Source organism: Podarcis pityusensis (genome assembly GCF_964106645.2).
Source record: "Podarcis pityusensis genome assembly, chromosome: 6".
Classification (NCBI taxonomy): Eukaryota; Metazoa; Chordata; class Lepidosauria; order Squamata; family Lacertidae; genus Podarcis; species Podarcis pityusensis.
The window spans coordinates 41326520-41348080 of NC_138030.1; the positions used below are offsets into that span (position 1 = coordinate 41326520).

At 42.1% G+C, this 21561-nt stretch overlaps 1 long non-coding RNA gene across 2 annotated transcripts; it reads left to right on the forward strand.

The window, feature by feature from the left end:
* The first annotated feature begins 1948 nt into the window (after positions 1 to 1948).
* LOC308479465 lies at positions 1949 to 8095 on the forward strand. 2 transcript variants are annotated; one of them, XR_013987680.1, is made up of 4 exons: positions 1949 to 2072; positions 2523 to 2658; positions 2913 to 3001; positions 5798 to 8095. It is a non-coding gene; the product is annotated as an uncharacterized lncRNA (long non-coding RNA). The 2 variants fall into 2 exon arrangements; XR_013987681.1 differs by lacking the exon at positions 1949 to 2072 and adding an exon at positions 2087 to 2329.
* The last annotated feature ends 13466 nt before the right edge of the window (positions 8096 to 21561 follow it).

A 21561-nucleotide genomic window follows, 5' to 3' on the forward strand; every position in this document is an offset into this window, starting at 1 on the left:
GAAAAACACACTTAAGCTTTCTAATTTCATTGGTCTTAAGTCCATCATTGGATTGTTGCCAAGGTGCTTGGGCCAAGATTTTTGTTACAGCAGAAATTCAACAACCGTCAAATGAATTCTACAGCGGCAGTGGTTGCTGGGAAATAAGAAGCAAAGATATCAACTGAATTACTAAATAAACATTCCATTTCATATATCATATCTTCAAATATCTTATCAACTTCACAGAGATACAAATAATTCTTCCCCCCTCCCCGGATACTTGACTGGTGAGTGCTGCAAAAACAATAAAGGGCCATCAACATGATATTCTCTAGATGTTGTTCAACCACAAGTCCAATCAGCCCCAACCATCATGGCCAAAGGCCAGGGATGATGGGAAATGTGGTCCAACCATCTGGCTTACCCTGATATAATTGATCACTTTGGACCAGTGCTAATAACATTTTGTATCCAATGAGAATGGCTTCTGAGGTTATTCACGTAGTTTCATTTGGTTAAATCCATAGAAAAGTTTTTGTCAATACAGATCTTCAATGTAACAGTCAAAAGACTGACTCTTGACAAGCCAAAGATCCACTTCTAAAACATAAGACAAGCCCACTAGATCATCTAGTCCAGCATCCTGTTTTTACAGCAGCCAAGCAGATGCCTATGGGAAGCCTGTAAACGACATGAGAGCAACAGCAAAAGATGATGTTCAAATGAAGATATCCAGGGATATTTTGACAAAAATGTTAGAACTTGTACTCTCACAAATATATGATAATGAATCCCACGAATTAAAATGTTACAACTAGATGTATATTAGGCACAGAAGAGGACACTTTCACCAGATAAGGTTTTTATAATGCTCTTGCGGGGAACAAATTAGTCGTCTTTTGGTGGAATTTGCTCACCTGGCTTCACTTTGATGAAGAAAATGCTGTCCCTATCCCATAAGAATCACTCTTGTCAGTCACAGGCACATTATTTGTACACTGCTTTTTGTATACAGTATATTCAAAACAGTTCACAACAAACATAGACAAAAGCCGCAAACAAAATATTATAAATACACTAATTAGCTCTTTATAAAAGACAATTTCAAAGAGTTTAAAAATTTACAGTATACATAATTTTCAAAACCATATAAACAGCAAAATACTGAGGATTATATTTTCTCCTTAAGTTTGGGAAAACATTGCCCTCAGCTTGGGGAGAGCCAAGTTCAAATCCCCACTTGGCCATGAAACTCACCGGGTCACCTTAGACCGATCGCTCTCTTTCAACCTCGTCTACCTCACTTTGTAGTGAGGATAAAATGGCCATGAGGCAGGGAGAACCCAGAACCCCCTGTGCTTATTGGAAGAAAGGCAGGATAAACGTAATAAATAAAATATCAAAGCAAATCATTCACAGTTCTTTACTAACATAAAGAGTGATACTCTCTGACCTAGGAATCATGCTGGCTTCTACTCCTTAGGAGTCACGGTAAACAAGCTGTCATGTTACCACACTATTCTCTTCACAGTAATAAAAGTGATTTGTTACATACAATATATTTGGAGATCATAATCTGATGTAGTAGGCAGTCATGGGTAGAGAGTCTAAATCCATGCCAAGGATGTGGTCATGGCACTATGACCCATAAACTAGTTGCAGATTTCCAGGAATGGAGCCCAACACAAGTTCTGTCATGTTAGCTGCTATTTGACCCTGGCAACAAGGAGAGCCAGGTTTTGGTGTCTAGCTGTTCTCACAAAACAATCAATCACAAGCCTGGCTGGCTGTTTCAAAATAATGTTTTGGTTTAAATGTGGGCGTTTGTATTGGAGGGGAAACAAAACAATGATACACAGGGCTAAATGACAGCCCCGCAGTCCAAAATCTCTCCCAAATTCTCCACAGTTGCATTAGGGATCCGGCCTTCAAAATGCCCACCTTTTCCTGGAACCGCCTCTAGAAAGTGTTGTCCCTGCAGGATTACTACTAATTTGGTGTATGTAGGCTCTTCTGTCTGAGGGCCAGCCATTTCTGGTGAACCTGGGGGCAATGCTCGTTGGATTTTAGAGAATGAGCTTTTATTTGAGGTATTTTGTGTCCCTAAAATGTTATTGGCAGACACAGAGCTGGACTTCACTTGTGTTCTTGATTAGGCATAATGTTCCAATCTGGGCCTACTAAACTAGTTTTCTCTACCTGTCAAAGATAAGGTGGGGGGCGGGGATCTTACTGCTGCCCCTTCTTACCATGAGGGTCTGGTTAGGCAGAGGTGGCATTGTGGTGGCCAGGTCTGCAATGGTCGCTTCTGTTTTTTGCTGGGTTGGAGGACATGATTGAGTACAAAGTGAGTGATGCATCTCAATAGACTGCGAGTTAAAATTGTGAGGCAGTGTAAAGTGGTAGCACAAGTATTTGGGAACATTATCCTACTGCTTTTTGCTACCCTTCAGAGCTTTCCCTGGAGTCATCCAGGCCCACTTTTCCTAGCCTAAACTGGAACTAATATATTATCTCTCTCCTCTCCTTGTAAATGCTAGCCTCCTTGGGCCTGTCATTTCTTGAAGGGTTACAGAAACACCATGCTCAAAAGAAACAACAAAACTTGAGGCAGTTGAAGCAGAAATAATTCTGGAGTACAGACGGGCAGGCATTCAAGACTCAGGATAAAAACAGGCAAGAAAGAGTCTCAAGAAATACAATAGCAAGGAAAGAATAACCAGGCCGGTAAAGCCAGCAGACCACCACCAAATGCAAGCTTGAATATGAATGTCAGCTGACTTGGGGGGGAAATGATATATCTGTATTATTTTTTGCTTTTGTCCAGTTGCTAGAAACAGAACAATACTGCTTACCCCCTCCCTCCCCATTTTGTTTTTATTTTGAAACAAGACACCTTAGTTGATAAACCTTTGTGCTTGATTCTCCAGCTCTAGACACACCCCAAACTGCTGCGATCTAGACTGAATCTACCCCTGCCCTGAAAAGGACACCAACCCAAGGCCCAGGCCTCAGACAGGTACCAGTTTCCTATATAAACAAAAAACAAGGAGCTGACAGTGCTGCTTCTAACTACTAGAAGCATCCTAGATTTCCCAGGATGTTGAAAACAACCCTGTCTCACATACATAGTTTTAATCATATATTCCAGGGACCAGGGCAGTCCTACCAAACATACTACACTGGAATAAGAGATTTTAAAATTGCAGTCTGCTTAGACGCATTCAGTAAGACTATTTGTTCAAAGGAAACATTTTAATAGGGCATGGCCTAGTGATACTGAAACACAAACAAGAGATAATAGGGTCAACACTAAATGTAGTAACTGCTATAGAAACCTATTGCATGTAATAAACACATTTTTTAAAAAGAATATTCCCAATACCTGACTCAAACTGATGAATTTTAAGTCTAAACTGGAAATAAAGGGGGAAAGCCAAACGTGGAATTGGATTTACTGTCATGATGCATTAAGTTAAATAAAGAGCAGAAGGAGCAGTATCTTAAGTATGTGAGTCTTACCCATTTAATCCCCCATCATTGGATTAGAACACTCTACAAATAATAATCCGATAAAAATATGTCTTTATATGAGGGTTTTTATGATACCAGAGTATTAATATTTTCAAAGAAGATGAGGAGGGGGAAAGGCTAATTGGTTTTCGCCTTTCGTGATGTTAACCATCTACATCAGACTGACTTTCTTTGGCCCAAGGACCACATTTACCCTTGGCCAACTTTCCAATGACCACATGGCAGTAGTCAGTGTGTCCAAAAGTGGGTATGGACACCATTTCTCCATAAGCTCTTCACTGTCAAATATGACTTGTTGCATGTTACCTGTCAAATGCTCAATACCATTGTGTACTCTTATTATATATTATTATTTATGGTGTTCATATCCTGCTCTTCTTCTGTAGGAGCCCATTGTCATATACTGCAAAATATCAAATATTTTTCCAGGTATAAAATATTGAAAACAAATATGATTGGGTGTATAACAGAGATATAAAATACACCCCATGAAAGTTTGGTTAATATTTAACTACACAAAGGATAATTTTGAGAAGAATGTCAAAGAGCAAATATATTTCAGTTCTAGTCTATTGGATCAACAGAAAAGTGAAAGTGATTCTGGGATATGCTATAAATGTTATTTTTTTAAAAGCAGCTGATGAATAAGTAGATATGTTTTAACAGCTATTATAATATTACATCACCAAAAGTCTTGGAAAAATTAAATGTTCCTCCCCAAAGAACTCCCCAGGGTGATTTATATACTGTACAAGAAATACAGTAGCCATATTTCACAATGTGCTTGATACAGGGCCATGCATCTGTTAAATGATCATTGCTCCTTTTTAAAAGATTATTAGCGTGTTCTGTTCATATTCAGTTTAGATTGAATACTATCTCAATACTATGTTCAAAAACAAAATGAAATTACAATTTATAAAGCCATTCTGATTGTCATTATTTTGATAGATGCCTCTTGAAAATTAAACTTCATATGTACAAGGAGTTGCTGTTCTTCAGCTTTCAGCCACGTTCCCACCAGGCATCTAAAAACTGGACTATGGTGACTGCAGCTCGACTAGAACACGCATATGTAACTACATGTACATCACCATAGTTCACAGTCATTTAATGATTAGGTATAATAACAGTGCTGGTAAACTACATTTTTTCTAGTTATCTTTCACCAAAATAACACAATCATTACTGTTTAATTAAATTAAGCCATTAAACTACAATTCTTACGTTACACCACTTAAATGAAAATTATTACATTGCATTCCTCATTGAACATAATCCAATTTAAAACAAAAAACTTTCCCACTGCAGTTCCCCCTGAGAAGGGCACTGCCTGCTGGAGCAGAGGTGCTACAGCAGCTGACAGAACCAGCCAGTGTAGCGACTAAAAACCCACCCTGTCAGTTTCCCCAGTGCTCCTGATTATGTTCAGCAGCAGATGTCCCCACTCGGATTCAGGTTTCAAATCCCTATGGAAAAGTCCAAATTAGGGGTAAGAGGATCAGAGACTGGGCAATTCATTATTTTACACCCGGGTGGCATTAAAATGTGTGGGTGTAGTATTGTTAGCAGAAGAGTTTGACAGGTGTGAGAATTTGATAGCTTAGCTACTGAAAACAGCACCCGATTGCATCTCCCAGTACGTTGCCGAGCACAATTCAAAGTGTTGGTGCTGACCTTTAAAGCCCTAAACGGCCTTGGCCCAGTATACCTGAAGGAGCGTCTCCACTCCCATCATTCAGCCCAGACACTGAGGTCCAGCTCTGAGGGCCTTCTGCCAGTAACCTCGCTGCGAGAAGTGAAGCTACAGGGAATTAGGCAGATCCTTCTCAGTAGTGGCGCCTGCCCTGTGGAACGCCCTCCCATCAGATGTCAAGGAAATAAACAACTATCTGACTTTTAGAAGACATCTGAAGGCAGCCCTGTTTAGAGAAGTTTTTAATGTTTGATGTTTTATCACATTATTATTATTATTAATCTGTTGGGAACCGCCCAGAGTGGCTGGGGAAACCCAGCCAGATGGGTGGGGTATGAATTATTATTATTATTATTATTATTATTATTATTATTATTATCTGGACACCCACCTGTGTCTTCAGCCAAGAGATCTGATGGACTTGATTTTAAAATGATGATTTAAAAGTTACCATAATATTTGAAATAGCATGGTCATCAGAAAAACCTATAGGAAGGAAAATCTGATAAGGTAAGTTATTATGTGGGCTTCATGGAGCCAGGAACCCTGATCCAACTGACAGAATCCATTGTGTGTGACTTGCAGGGTCAATAATGGGGGTGAAACTGGATCCACATGCACTTCCAAGTGTGGTTGCAGTCTATACCTCACCATATTGTTCCACCATCATTCCAGAGTGGCATCTCCTCCCCTGCAAAAAGAAGAAAAAATGCACAGAGGGTTTTGTTTATTTAAATTAAAAACATATAAATGCACTTTCGTGGAAAAATAATAAGGTGGTGTACAGCATGAGAATATAATGCTACAATAAAAAAATCAGTACAAGCATAGCAGATCAGTAAAATTAGTTGGTTAAGAAAATGAACATTTATTGGATTGAGATGTACAGCACCCATACTTCAAGGTGCATTTCAATTACACTCTTCAAAGAAGGAATAATACACATGTAGAAGTCTGGTTTCTCTCACAGATTTCCTTAGTTGAATAACAAAAAGTTAGTTTATGCCTCGCACTTCTCTCTGGGCAGCTCCTAGTCAGAGGGATTTGTGGATAGATCCCAAAGGCAGCCCAAGAGAGTTCTAAAAGCCAGAAAGAGAGAGAGAGGAAGTAAGTAATTATTTTGGAGACAAGACCTATGACAAGAGTAATAGGAAGAAAGAGCCAATATCTTAAGATCAGTGGTTGATAAATAAAACATGTTGTTCTCCAACTGGATCACTGTTGTCTCCTATTCCAGACTGAGCTGCTGGAGTAGGCCACAAAGCTACATAATGCTTGTGTCTGGGAGTCTGATCAAAACTTAGCAGGCGGTGGATAAAATGACTGACGAGATCAACAACAGGTGTCTTGTAAGAAACTTCCTCACACCGAGTCAGAGCAATGGCCCACCTAGCTCAGTATTGACTGAACACTGTCAGCAGCTCTCCAGAGTTCCAGACAGGGAAGCTTTCCCAGCCCTAACTGCAGACACCAGGAATTAAAACCGAGACCTTAGCTCTGCAAAGCACCAACGTTCAGTGTAAGGAAGTCGGGGAGGGAGGGGAAGAAGGAAAACAGATTTCATCTGCTCATTTTTTCTCCTGCTCCAAGATATGTTTTCCTCCAGGAGTTTCCACATAAGGGGGCAGATCTACAAGTTATATCCAATTCTGTGGTTATTTATTTATTTATGTGTTTATATTTTAAAAAACTTTTACAAATTTTTGCAGCTGCCAGTGCTGCAAGCTGAAGGGGAAGATTGGCATGGGGAGGGAGGCTCCTCTTTAAAATGGCATGAGGGGAGAAGATTAAGAATTGTTTCTACTCTCCACATCAGCCGTCTGCTTCATACTGCAGCGTCAAATTGAACAACACCCATATATAAGTCACAGGAGTATGAAGTTGCACTCTCAATATTTTAAACCCAGAGGAACATGTTCTATTTAATGCATAAAAAAAACCACCTTGCAAATTAGGAGTAAAATATGCAATTTTTCTTCGGCAGGACGCAAGTTCTGCAGTTACTTTTTCTATTAAAAATAGAGCCCATTAGATACAAGTCCCTGCATTTTTAAGTAAAGCCCCTGTATTTTAAGGAAAATTCAGTAGCATTTCAAACATGTGACTAGCAGAGCAAGGGTACAGTTAGCCAAAGCAGTTGCAATTTAATCAGGTGTTCACGTTATTTGCTGAATTACTGACAAAGGCGTAGTTGACTGAACCAAGCTTATGGCTTTGAAGAGTTCATTCTCATGGCACAGCCTTTGAATTAATTTTTTCGTCCATGTGACCTTTTGCTTCATCAATATTCATGCATTCACTTGTTATCTTAGAGGAGAAAATGTCATTTTAGGAAATAAAATCCAAGAAGCACAGAGTACCAATAGGTCAACAGCATGCTTATGCCTAATGAACCGCACACAGTGCTGCAGATGTAAAAATTAAGAATCTCTCACAAATGGTTTCTAAGACAAGGTGCTGAAGCCTCAGCAGCAATGCAAGGATTGTGTCCAGAGCCTCAGCTATGAATCTGGTTCAGATCTGGACTGAGTAAGGTGGGGATTTTTATTTCCACCATGGGAGCCTCCTTAACCCAAAGGCCCATAAGCACAGCCACCTGCTACAAGGCAGGATCCGCTACCCATTATCCAGGAGATCAAGCCTGACAAAGAAGAGAACATGAGCTCTACAGAAAGGTACTGATAGAATAAATAGCCCCTGCTAAATCATCTACTTCTGCTTCATTGACTATGCAAAAGCCTTTGACTGTGTCGACCACAGCAAACTATGGCAAGTTCTTAAAGAAATGGGAGTGCCTGATCACCTCATCTGTCTCCTGAGAAATCTCTATGTGGGACAAGAAGCTACAGTTAGAACTGGATATGGAACAACCGATTGGTTCAAAATTGGGAAAGGAATACGGCAAGGCTGTATATTGTCTCCCCGCTTATTTAACTTATATGCAGAATTCATCATGCGAAAGGCTGGGCTGGATGAATCCCAAGCCGAAATTAAGATGGCCGGAAGAAATATCAACAACCTCAGATATGCAGATGACACAACCTTGATGGCAGAAAGTGAGGAGGAATTAAAGAACCTTCTAATGAGGGTGAAAGAGGAGAGCACAAAATATGGTCTGAAGCTCAACATCAAAAAAAACGAAGATCATGGCCACTGGGCCCATCATCTCCTGGCAAATAGAAGGGGAAGAAATGGAGGCAGTGAGAGATTTTACTTTCTTGGGCTCCATGATCACTGCAGATGGTGACAGCAGTCACGAAATTAAAAGACGCCTGCTCCTTGGGAGAAAGGCGATGACAAACCTAGACAGCATCCTAAAAAGAAGAGACATCACCTTGCCAACAAAGAATTGGAAGTGACCCTGAGGATCATCTAGTCCAGCAGTTCTCAACCTGTGGGCCCCCAGATGTTGTTGGACTTCAACTCCCATCATCCCTGAGCTCTGGCCTTGCTAGCTAGGGGTGATGGGAGTTGTAGTTCAACAACATCTGGGGGCCCACAGGTTGAGAAAGGCTGATCTAGTCCAACCCCCAGGTGTTGGACTAGTGCAGGACTATGCAGCCATCCCATACAAGGACTGAACCTGCAGCTTTGGCATTATCAGTACCATACTCTAACCAACTGAGCTAGACATGGGTCAGTCCAAAGGTCCATCCAGTATCCTCTTCTTACACTGGCCAACCAGCTGCATGTGGGAATCCAGCAAGCATTTGTGATTCCCAGAAACTGGTATATGATTGTGAAGGTAGAACAAAACCATTATCGACCTCCCATAGGCATCGGGTTGGCCCCTGTGAGAACAGAATGCCAGATTAGATGGACTTTTGGCCTGATCCATCAGGGTTCTTATTATGTGCTTATTTTCTTAGATATATGTGCCTGAAATGTGTTTGCAAAATGTCAGTGGTTCAGAGGACAAAGTTAGTGCATCCTGCATTCATTTTCTACTGCCCCTTCTTTATCCATATAATGTTCACATTAATAGACAGATATCAGGTATATGACATACATTTTAAGCTCGCCAGGATTTTTTTGAAAGCCGGTGAACCCCTGAGGCTCTGAAGTCCCTTGGGATCCATAGTGGGAGGACGGAAGCACTCTCACTAATTAATTTCTTTGCCCATTGTTACAAGCCAGATGGATACAGAGCCTAATGTTTATCTCAGAAAATGCTGTTTGTGAGTCGCTTTGCGATGAAATAAGACACATGGACACAAGTATTTTAGGTTAATGGGCTAACAAAGGCCACAACTTTATTGGTTACAGAATGTGAGTGGTATTGGCTTAGGCACTGGATCCAAACAGACTGTACTTGAATCCTGCCCACTCTGCAGGGAGTCACACAAGGGAGATTAACCCCACTCAATGGACTAGAATGTGGTCTAAACCCCCCTTTAAATCCATATCAACGAAAAGAAAAGAACTCACACTGAAACTCACCTACAGGTGGTACCTAACACCAAGGAAACTAGCGCTAATACACCCAGGAACCTCACCAAAATGCTGGAGAGGGTGCACCTCCACAGGCACATACCTCCACATGTGGTGGGAGTGTCCCAAAATCCAACTATTCTGGACAACAGCCATACAAGAAATATGTAAAATAACTAAGCAAGTAATAGACATCACCCCAGAATTGGCCCTACTAAACATCTTCCAAGACAACAATGCCCATTTACACCACAAAGAACTCATAACCCACCTGCTCTCAGCAGCCAGAAACACCATAACCAGACACTGGAGAGACCTGTCAGGAGTAAGCATGGACCAATGGTACCAAATAGTATGGGAAACAGCCCTACTAGAAAAATTAACTAATAAACTGAAACTGACACGGGGACAAACAGAAGAAGACGCCTTCACCCCGGTATGGCTCCCCTTTATCACATACACAGCCCAACAGGACAATGACAATAATCCACCAACAGCATACAAATCAATATGGCTAACCTGATCCAAAACACCCACCCACCTCACTCACACACGAAAACAAAGATCACCACAGCCAATCACAAGCAAACAATCACACCCTAGGCCAACCCCAACCTCTCTCACCACCAAAGGAACACAAGTGAACAACACAAGCAACGCTGACACCAAACTCTACATACATTAAACATAATAGAAACACCGCCACCCGACCCCACCCCCATTCATCTTCCCTCTCTCCACGCCCCCTTTCTTTTTTCTTTCTTTTTTCTTCTCCCCCTAATGCCTCAACAAATGAAACGGATTGGTAAAAATGTTACATGAAAAAAAAAATACGAGGCACTACACTTCTGTAAAACAAGAAAATCCTTAATAAAATAAAAAATAATAATAAAAAACAACCTGTAGGGGAAGCTTGTTGATGCAAATCAACTGGAAGCTTTCCCCTAGAGTCACAGAGGGTATCGTGCCATGGCCCTAGCCACCACTTGGGCAGGCACCATGACCACCAGATTCCTTTAACAGAATACCCATCAAGGGGAGGGGTAGGTGATGGCCACAACCTCCCCTCCAACACGCAACAAAGCCTAACTGCCAAACCTTACAAAGTTGTGACGATTTGCTACAAGGTAGGTGAAAAACCAACTGGCTGGTGCCAATCTGCCAAGTGGAAAAAATTCCTACCAGGCCCCTTGAATAGGCAACCAACTGAGGTCCATAGCAAGGTCAAGTACTGAAGCAAAACCTAGAGGGAGGGCAGGCAGGTGATCCGAGGAAGCAGGAACAAAACAAGGAAAAGCTCATGGGCCTGCGGCCGTTTAAATGCAGCTAAACTACGCCCCTCACCCAGCCGGATTGCCTGGCTGGGGGACATGACGCGGGCCCAGGACTTCAGTGACGCAGGGGGCCCGGCCCCGCCGCCCCGTGAGCATGGGAAGTGATTCCTGCTCACAACCCCTCCCCTCGAGGAAGAGGAGAGGCTATACTATAAGGCTCATAGTGGGATCTAACTACTATGATTCAGTGGATACCCCTTCCTCGCTGGTTTATTTCCTGTTGCATTGCAAGACCTCATTCAACTGTGCGTCTATCATTTGTGAGACTGAAAGGTGGTGCTCTTGCTGAATTCCTTAATATAGGAGGCCATAGGATGCAATGCATGCATGGCAGGAGCATGGCATGATATATATGAGCTAGTGTGGCATAGTGGTCAGAGTGTCGGACCAGGACCTGGGGGACCAGGGTTCAAATCTCCACTCAACCATGAAGCGCACTGGGGGACCTTAGACCAGTCACTGCCTCTCAGCCTAACCCACCTCACAGGGTTGTTGTGGGGAATAAATGAGGAGGGAGAGAACCATGTAAGATATATTGAGCTCCTTGGAGAAAAGGGGGGCTATAAATACAATCCATCAACTAACTAACTAACTAACTAACTAACTAACTAACTAACTAACCAAATATAGTGAACAGAACCAGAGGCTTTCATTAAGATCTGTCTCCCTATACCCCAATGGCTTCCTCTCCACACCCAAGTGAACCAGAAATCTAGGAACCTCAGGGGTTTTTTCTCATAAGAAAGGCATGCCTAGTCTAGCATCTGGTTCTCACAGTGGCCAGCTAGATCATTCCTGTCTCCTGTACCATGACATCACTTCCCGTCTTGCCCATTTTTTGTTATTCTTCAAAGGAAGGAAGGAAATTCCCCATAGGAATTAGTGGACTTTATTAGCCAGGCAGGCGGTCCCTGGAGGATAGGAGGATGAGACAATCCCTCCTTTACTGGAAGTAGTGATTGGCAATGAAATATTTCATGGGGAAGATGGAGCCACTTGCTTCTCTGAGAGATCAATTAAGTACATATAAATAATGTCATTGACTGTGTGCCCCAATGGAGCAATAGTTTCCTTCAATCAGCTAGGGACCATCCATACATTATGTCATGCATCAATGTTTGGAAATGTAGGATGCTGTCTTGCTCAGACTGGACTAGTCTCACAACAGAAACTCTCTAGGGTTTCAAAGGAGGAGTTTTTCTGAGCCCTACCTGGCAGTGCCAGAGGCCTCTGCATGTAAAACCTGTGTCCTCCCACTGAACTATAGCCCCACCTGCGTTGCAAAGGTGGTAGCAATGTTGCTGTGCCAAAAAACAAGGCTTGGATAATGGTTAAAACAGCAAGTCCCCACACCTACACCACGTTTGATATCCCCCAAAAGGATTTCTCAAAATGAGGAAAGGCCAACAATGCAGTTCAACAGAAAATAGGACATTTTAGGACAAAACCTCTAACTTCAGATCTACAGTACTGGAATCTAAATTGTCTAAGACTCTCCAGGAAATTGATGTTGGAATTTAAGTGGAAAATCAGATGTAAACATTGCCCCAAAAGTAAAGGAAATCCTTGTACCATTATACAGATCTGTGCTTTGGTCACATTTATAAAGTTCTAGTTGTTGGAAAAGGTGCAGAAAAGGGCTGGTCAAGGGTAGCAGCTCTTTCCCAGTGAGGAATATCTAAAATGTTTGCTAAGGGCAGAAAAATGTAAATAAAGGAGAGATATTATAGATATTTATAAAGTTATAAAGAGTATGGAGAGAGGGCAGCTGCGAATACGCTCGTATTGTTGATTCTATTTGTTGTACTCTGTTGCCATCTGTTGTCAGACTCTTGATATAGTATATTTTCCTTCTGTGTGTATATTTCCCCCTTTACTTTTTTACCTCCACCCTGTTTCACTGGAGTGCCAAAATAAGCGCTCGCTGCAGTGAAGTTCATAAAACTGCTTCATCCCTGGAGAAGGGCACTAAAGTAAATAAACTGGGCTGTTTTACTGTTCCACCAACCTCCAAGACACACTTTTAAATAAATGGTCCCCTCCTGCAATAAATTGCTATATAAATGAGCACAGGAAGCTGTGTTATACTGAGTCAGACCACTGGTCCATCTTGTTCAATATTGTCTACTCTGACTGGCAGCAGATCTCTAAGATTTCAGGAAGGAGTGTCTCCAAACCCTGCATGGAGATGCCAATGGGGATTAAACCAGGGACTTTCTGCTTGCAAGACAGATGCTCTACCACTGAGCTACGACCTTTCAGCTACTACCTGAAGGAGCGTCTCCACTCCCATCGTTCAGCCCAGACACTGAGGTCCAGTACCGAGGGCCTTCTGGCAGTTCCCTCATTGTGAGAAGTGAGGTTACAGGGAACCAGACAGAGGGCCTTCTCGGTAGTGGTGCCCGCCCTGTGGAACGTCCTCCCTTCAGATGTGAAGGAAATAAGCAGCTATCTTCTTTTTAAAAGACATCTGAAGGCAGCCCTAATTAGGGAAGTTTAATGCTGTATTGTTTTTAACGCTTGATTGGAAGCCGCCCAGAGTGGCTGGGGAAACTTAGCCAGATGGCTGGGGTATAAATAATAAATTATTATTATTATTATTATTATTATTATTATTATTATTATTTCAGGTGATTTAAAAAAAAACAAAAATAACATCTTCTGATTCAGCACTCCCTCATGGGACGTCTTCAAGCAAAAGTTGGATAACCATCAATTAGAGATGCTGTTTGTCTGAATTCTTTGCACCAAACATAGTTTGAACTATATGGCCTATCCTGCAATGCTCCCTCTTCCATCTCAATGATTCTATTAACTTTCTATTATTTTTATCTAGCATGTGCTGAAACCTTCCAATAATACCTTGTTATTTTATAAAATACTGCTGCACAGCCCAAAGCTTCTCCTATGACTCATTTTTGACTGGACATGTTATCTAAAATTTTAATGGCAGTCTAAAAGATCAAAAGCGGAAAACTTTTTAAAATAAACTTGCAAGTTCAACTCGAAGATCAGTGTTACAGTGTGTGTGAATGCTAGTATCTTGGGAAAAGCTTCATTAGTTCTCTGCTACATCATAGGGGAATACTTTGCCAGTGTCTTGATACCGTTATGGAAAATGATAATGTTTCACTTAAGACATCCCACATCTCTTCAGCCCTCTCAGGGAGGGAGCAGTTCAGAGGTTAGAGGAGGCTTCAAATCTAGTACATTGTACAGTACTAGCAAACGTAGTACAATTAATCTGGCTTGCTTGCTATGGCTACTTCCATTTTACTGCTTGAACTACATTTGGAAAGCCAAAAAACCTCCACAAATTCAGTCATATTGCTATTTATGTACACTTCATGTTAACAAAATGGTGAAGAAAGGCATCTGTCTATAGCAGGAATGGGAAATCTGTAGTTCTCTAGATGTTGTTGAACTCTTTATCATCCCCAGCCAAAAGTCAGGGACGATGGAAGTTATAGCCCAACAACATCTGCAGGACCACAAGTCCCTCAACCCTTCCTTAAGTCATCCTTTGCCTTACTATATTTTGTTTCATCATTCTGCTTCTTTAAAATAAATTGGTACTTTTATTTAATACATCCACATTTTATGCCAGGCATTGCATCCATTGTTAAATGCTCTCTTGATATAGGCTCTCTATTGAGGGTTGTCTAATTCCCTGATATAATTAAGTATAACTTGATGGCAGCAATTAAGACATGTTCCTTCTTATCAAGTTAAGACAATGTAAAGGATACCGGTGCAAATTCAACAGGGGGAAAGTGTGAAGCTGGTAAAGAAGAGAGTTTAAAAGACCCATTATATTTGCACTTTTATCTCCGTTTCCTTTGTGACAGAGGGAATCTGTGTATCCTGGACTCCTGGATAATGTTAGGGATCCCAAAGAATCAAACCATGCCCCAAACCCAATCTGAGAATGAGAAATTCTGCAGGTTACCAAGAAGAAAAAGTAATCAACACTTGACTGTACTGTTTTCTGCCCCAAAAGACAAGTGCACTTTCTTGTAAGTAAAGAAGTGATTATTTATTATCACAGACTCAGCATTGTGGGAAGAGAAGCATATAGTCCAGATGTTTTTACAAGGTAAAGGGAAGTCATAAAAAGACCAATTCAGAATCAAGGTCAAGTTTCAGATGCCCAAGTTCAGTAAACAGGTTTCAAGACTACATGTGAGCTGTGAAGTTGCTCAAAGTACCTCCCTGCTAAGCTTTGAAGCAGAAGTGGAGAATGCCCAGCTACTCGTCACTGCAGGAATTCATGGCCTGAGGACAGGCACTCTGCCCAGGGAGAGCCTGCCTCTCCCTGGGAGACATTGCCAGATCCACCTTCTCATTCTCATTCTCTGGCAGGGATACAACCACCAAATTCTCAAATGGCCCCCTCTCATCTGTGGGTGTTTTGTTGTTGTTGTTGTTGTTTCTGCCTTATATAACGCACTAATGGAACCTCTGTAATACCTGCTTATTTAGAGACATTGAAAGTTATTGGGAGTCATTCGTACACCTCTATTTATTTCAACTACTACAAATCAATGGGATGCAGTGGTTGGTCTGGGAGCACAAATCCTGTAAGAGTTATGAGGTTTCTGATGTGTGGATGTGATCAGTACCTGGATGGGAAGCTGCTAGGAGCCCACATAAACCATTCTGGGCTTCCTAAAGGATACACGTAAATCAGGGAAGAGCAACTTGTCGCCCTCCGGATGTTAGACTCCAAGTCCCATCAGCCCCACCTAGCATAGCAACATCTGGAGGGCCACAGGTTCCTAACCCTTGATATACATCACCACCACCATCCATAGTACACTGACTCGTCTCCCAAGTACAACAGCTGAAGAACCAACTTTCTATTTTGTAAATAATGTTATTGAATTATGTGATAGGTTGTAGCCACTAGGTAGCAGTAGAACATCAGTGTTGAATATAATGTAACTTTAATTTACTCTGAAATCTGGGGGAAAGTGATGGAAAAGGGGGAATGGGAAATGTGTTGGATGCAAGAATCAATAGAATTATTCATTTCTAGATGCCTACTCCATGGTTACCACAGGCATCTTTGATCTTGTTTGGGTGTCATTGTACTGGGCATATTTCTAGGTGTGGAACAAGGTATTTTAAAATTGAAGTTTCATATTCAAGGCCAGGTTGGCAATCTAGACTTGGCAGTGATGTGGCGAAGCCAATATCAGTTGTCATATTTTGTGCACACTCTGCCATGGTTTCCTATGCTTGTGCCAGGATGTGGAAGGCTGTGGTCTTGACAAATAGTGGAGCATTGACAAGTTTGGCCACCATGTAAATAAATAAATAAATAAATAAATAAATAAATAAAGGCTTAATCATGGACCACACCAACATTGAAGGTAAAAGTTTATTATGACATTAGTCATGCTATATCTGCAGACATCTAATTCCCTCAGCATTGTGGTCCTCTTTTGAAATGAGTATTCCCCTCCAAACATCCCTTCTACTGATGCTGCCAAAATCATTACAGTTGTGTAATATTTTTGTCAAAGTACATTCTTGGTTCAACTGTGTTGCTATTGAATACTTCAATCATGCATTGACTTATTGACGTTTAGAAGGAATTTGCTCGAGCCAAATGAAACTCGCAAATTATGGGAAATGAGCATGATTCTGTGTGCATGCTGTAAAAATATCTTCACCACAGAAAGAATTTTTATTCCTCTAATATGTGCATAATTATTGTCTACACTAGATAGTAATAAGTAAGGTTCCTGTGGTTTTCACAAGTTATGTGTTTACCTTCTCTCATCGTATATTGTTGTACTGATGGATATTTTTATTATTTCTATCTATAGTCATGGTTTTCAGCCTTTTTGAGTCCACGGCTCTTTTGACCAAATACATTTTTATGTGGCCACCCCTGTGGGGCTCAGGAGCCCAGTTATGTCACCCCTTGCCTGTAGAGCCGGTAGCCTCTCACCCTTTTGTGAACATGCTCCCTTGTGGAGTGTTCCCTCAGCCTCCTCTCCTCATCTCTCTCCTTGGGAGTCATCCAAGCAGCTGTTGCTGCCACCCGTGGTTTCTGAACTGCCCCACCCCTGCCCCAAAGAGAGGTGCCTCCTCACACTGCCCCACAGGGACCTGGGCTGGTGGACTGGCTGGCTGGGCTCCTTCACCTGCTTGCTTGCTTACTCCAAGGCTGCCTCAGCTCCTGGCAACCAGCACCCCCTGGCCAGCCCCAGAGGCACCATTTGCCTGGGGCACTTGTAGCCAGGGCTCCTGCAACAAACAGCTGTGCAAGCCTTTGGAAGGCAGAGACACAAGAGGGCATCAGAGGAGGAAGGGAAGGGAAGGGGGACAGAGGCCAGTGTTGCCCGCGGCACCCCTGACCATCATTCAAGGCACCCCAGGGTGCCACGGTACACAGGTTGAAAACCACTGCTGAAAACGTTGGCAGCATTAAGGTAAATTCAACAGTGTTTATAAATTTTGATGGATGTAATAATGGAATACTGAATGGTTTAGTTTATGTAAAATATGCAGGAATTTATGTTATGTAATATGAACCATGGAAAGAGAAGAAGGGAAGTCATCGATATTTTAAGGTTGTTTAAATGAATATTCGAAATTGTAAAACAGGGGAAAATATTCTCCCTCTCGGTATTAGTAGTAGGGGACAGCTAATAAAGTGTTGGAAATTTCAAGACAGACAAAAGAAAATACTTCTTCACATAGTGCATAGTTTAAATATGGAATTTGCTCCCACAAGATGGAGTGAGGGTCACCAATCTGGATAGTTTTAAAAGAGGACAAGGCTATCAATAGCAACTAGCCACAAAGGCTATGTTTTCCTTGCACTTTCAGAGTCCGAATGCCAGCGGCTAGGAACTGCAGGTGGGCAGAACATGGTTGCACCCAGATCCTGCTTGCAGGCTACCCATGTGCATCTGGTTGGTCACTGTGAGAACAGAATGTTGGACTACATGGACCTTTAGCCAGATCCAGCAGGGCTCTTTTTATGCTCTTACACTATAAAATGTTAATAATAATAATAATAGTAATAATAATAATAATAATAATAATAATAATAATATGCAATGATATTTCATCAACTCGGGTAGGCAGAAGCATACCCACGTAGGCCAAGGTGCTCACAACAGGTCTATGGCATCTGTCACACTCTAGATGGTCATTTATTTGGGGTGGGGGCTGATTTGCAGGGCTCTCAACTTTGACCCTGAAGTCCAGCCCTAGCTAGACCACTGCTTCTGAATTAATTTCTTCTTGACTCTGTTAACCAGAAGAAATTGGTTTTAGTAATTACAGGTATACCCCACTCCCTATACTGGCTATGAGGTAAGGCAGTGGTGCTTACCTGACCTCTTGGCAATGGGGGCACTGCTGTTTACTGGATGGGAGAGTAGAAGGGCCAAGGAAAGGAAGGCTGGCACTGTGCAAAGTCTCATCTGCTGCTGCTCATACCTTTTTTTGCTTCATAGAACTCCAGGTGTGCACATAGAGTTTCCAGGTGAGTCTTCTATCTGGGCATTGATCAGATCCAAACCTTATTAGCTGCAGCAAGGTTGCTGCCTCATGTGCCTTCAGATCATGTCCTGAACAGATTAAGTGTCTGGCTTTCAATTGATTTCATCAATTAATTAATCACTTACAGACACAGGTTTTTCCTCCCCCCCCCCCAAACCACAATAAGATAGTTGGAAGCAGGTTGCAAGCCACTTCTGTTAATGATTTTGTGACATAGAATGCTCTTGGCATTAAAGTCCAGGTGGCACCTTCCAGAAGGCCACAAATCCAAGTTTGTGGAAGAAGCTGATTTCAAAGCAAACAAATAAAAATCACATCTTGCTATATCTAGAAACTAAGTTGCTACCACATACATATTTTGAAAAGTCAGGCTTCTGCAATTTCTTTTCCCTGGAAACGTTATTGATTGTGGTCTGTAGGTGGCAGAAACTTTCTGCAATAAATGTGCTCCGATTTCTTTGACAGAAAAGCACTGTTGGTTACCATTTTGATAACACTAGCTCTATAGAAAGGAACACTGACCCCAAGATTTCCATGGGAGCCAGCTGACACAAATATATTCCGGGAAATAGCAGGAGAGTACATAACAGGATTCTGCCTCCCCCTCCCTGACTGCCTGACAATACAACTCCCAAAGCATCAAGGAATCAAAAGCGGCAAGAAATCCAAGCCTCAGTCAGCTCATGATGATTTTTGACATCTTCACCAGAGGCTTCTTGGAGGCTATGAAAACAAGCTGCTACTTCACCAGATCTTAACCCTTTTGACCCTCACATGTAAAAATACAGAGGGTGGCAAGAAGCCAAACCCCAGGAGCTTTGCTAGTTTCTTAAAAGACATGGTGCACAGACCTATGGCATAGATTAACATAAAATTTGCATGTACTCATTTAAATGTAGGAATTTAATTTTAGGAGGCTTGTTAGGCTCCAGATGTCCCCTACAATATGTAGAGATGCAAATTTAGATGAATCTCATAGGGCAGAAAACCAAGACCGTCTGTCTGGCCTTAATCTGAGCTATGGGCCATGTGCACTGCACGTGGTCTGGGCTCTCCATTTCATCTCACAATCTTTTGGCAAGAACTTGTGAATATATTGAAACTAAAACAAGTGCCTCTGGTCAGATTAAGGTGGCAGCATGTCTGCAGACTCTCACTGGCCCTGCATTTTATAGTGCACCTAGTCAAAGCAAAGAATAATTTGAATAGTTTTAATGGGCAAAGGAGCAGGAGATCTTGGACTCAGCACAAAGGACCCATGGTTTGGCAACAAACACCTTAGCCAACTTGATAATGGGTCCCAAGGTCCCAGTCAGGTCATGCTGATCCCTTGCATCTTCAGGAAGGCCTACTGGGAGGGTAAGCAATGGCAGACAAGTTGCTATTTCATCAGACCTCAGGCTTTTGAAATAGAATGTGTAGGTTTTATGAGCGTGGTGTTTCAACTTCAGTTGGATCATTTAACCCTGAACTTGAACACCAAAAGTTTATTCTGTTATCTTGGTCCTCAAGAGGCAAATGCTACACTGTGATCCCTGTGTGCAGCAGTTAAACGGGTAATCAAGCATCCAGTGGAGAATTCTGTCATAAATATACATAGCAAGCCTCACTGAGTTCTCAAAGGAAATGTCCCTCTTTTCTTCCTGGGCTCATAAAACATTGGTGCAGGAGCTGGGGTTTGACCTTCAAATGGAAAATTTGTCAACTCATGAGCTGGAAATTGAAAGAGGAAGCAGCTGGACATTTAAAATCCAAGGCAATGTTTTAAAATAAAACATAATAACCACTCAGAATGCCACGTGACCCCCTAAAAAGCTGGCACACAGGCAGTGAATTTGAAAGAGGTGGGGGAAGCTCACAAGAAGGCATGAAGGGAAAGTGAAACAAATAAGTATTAGGGTTCATCCACACTTTCACCTGCCCTGTATTTTGATCATATTGTGAACTGATTAAATCCTCCAAATCCAATAGCTTTTCCTTTCCATGGCTAAGCCTTATGAAAATCTGACCTTTCCGACTGAATTGAAGCTTGGTTAAGCAACATCTGGCTTTGGATTTTCCACACATCTGGTAAGATCTGATTCAGCAGGTAAAATGGGATTTTCGCAATGAGACCCTGGGGAATTAATCTTGGACCCAGGGGAATTAATTGGTACATATTACGGGTGGTGCTGTGGTCTAAACCACAGAGCCTAGGGCTTGCTGATTGGAAGGTTGGCAGTTCGAATCCCCGCGTTGGGGTGAGCGCCTGTTGTTTGGTCCCAGCTCCTGCCAACCTAGCAGTTTGAAAGCACGTCAAGTGCTTGGCAGGGGGTTGGACTCGATGGCCCTTGTGGTCTCTTCTAACTCTATGATTCTATGATTCTAAGTAGATAAATAGGTACTGCTCCGGGGGGAAGGTAAAGGGTGTTTCCATGCGCTGCTCTGGTTTGCCAGAGGCGGCTTAGTCATGCTGGCCACATGACCCAGAAGCTGTCTGCAGACAAACACCGGCTCCCTTGGGCTATAGAGCGAGATGAGCGCGCAACCCCAGAGTCATCCATGGCTGGACCTAACGGTCAGGGGTACCTTTATCTTTACAATCAAAACATGGGTCAAGTGAAAGTGTGGTTGAGTCCTGAGTAGCAAAGAGAATGTGATCAAGCTGAAAGACAAAGGACCCCTAGTTAGGGGGAAGTAACTATTCTTTCACAGTCCTTTATTCAAAGTGGCCATACCCTTCCAACCATGGAGCCTCTTTCCTTAATGCTGGGACAGAACCTTAGTAGTAGTCAAAATGCTCCTCTCTCTGGCTGGTGCCCGTTCCAGGGCTCTGTTTCTTTTTAACAATCCATGATGTTCAAATTGAACAGGTCTAGAAAAGGCAGCAGATTTGGCTGGGGGATAACACGGAAAGCAACGAGGTGGAGAGGTTGGGATTGAAGAAAGCTCTTCTTGTAACAAAATGTTGCTGCTGTTTCAAAGCCTGTACTTTATTTTTCTATCTTGTAAAATCCGCGTTCTTAAGGAGAAGTGGCAGCAGGCTGGAAAATCTCTGATTGAAATTGCAGAATCAAATAG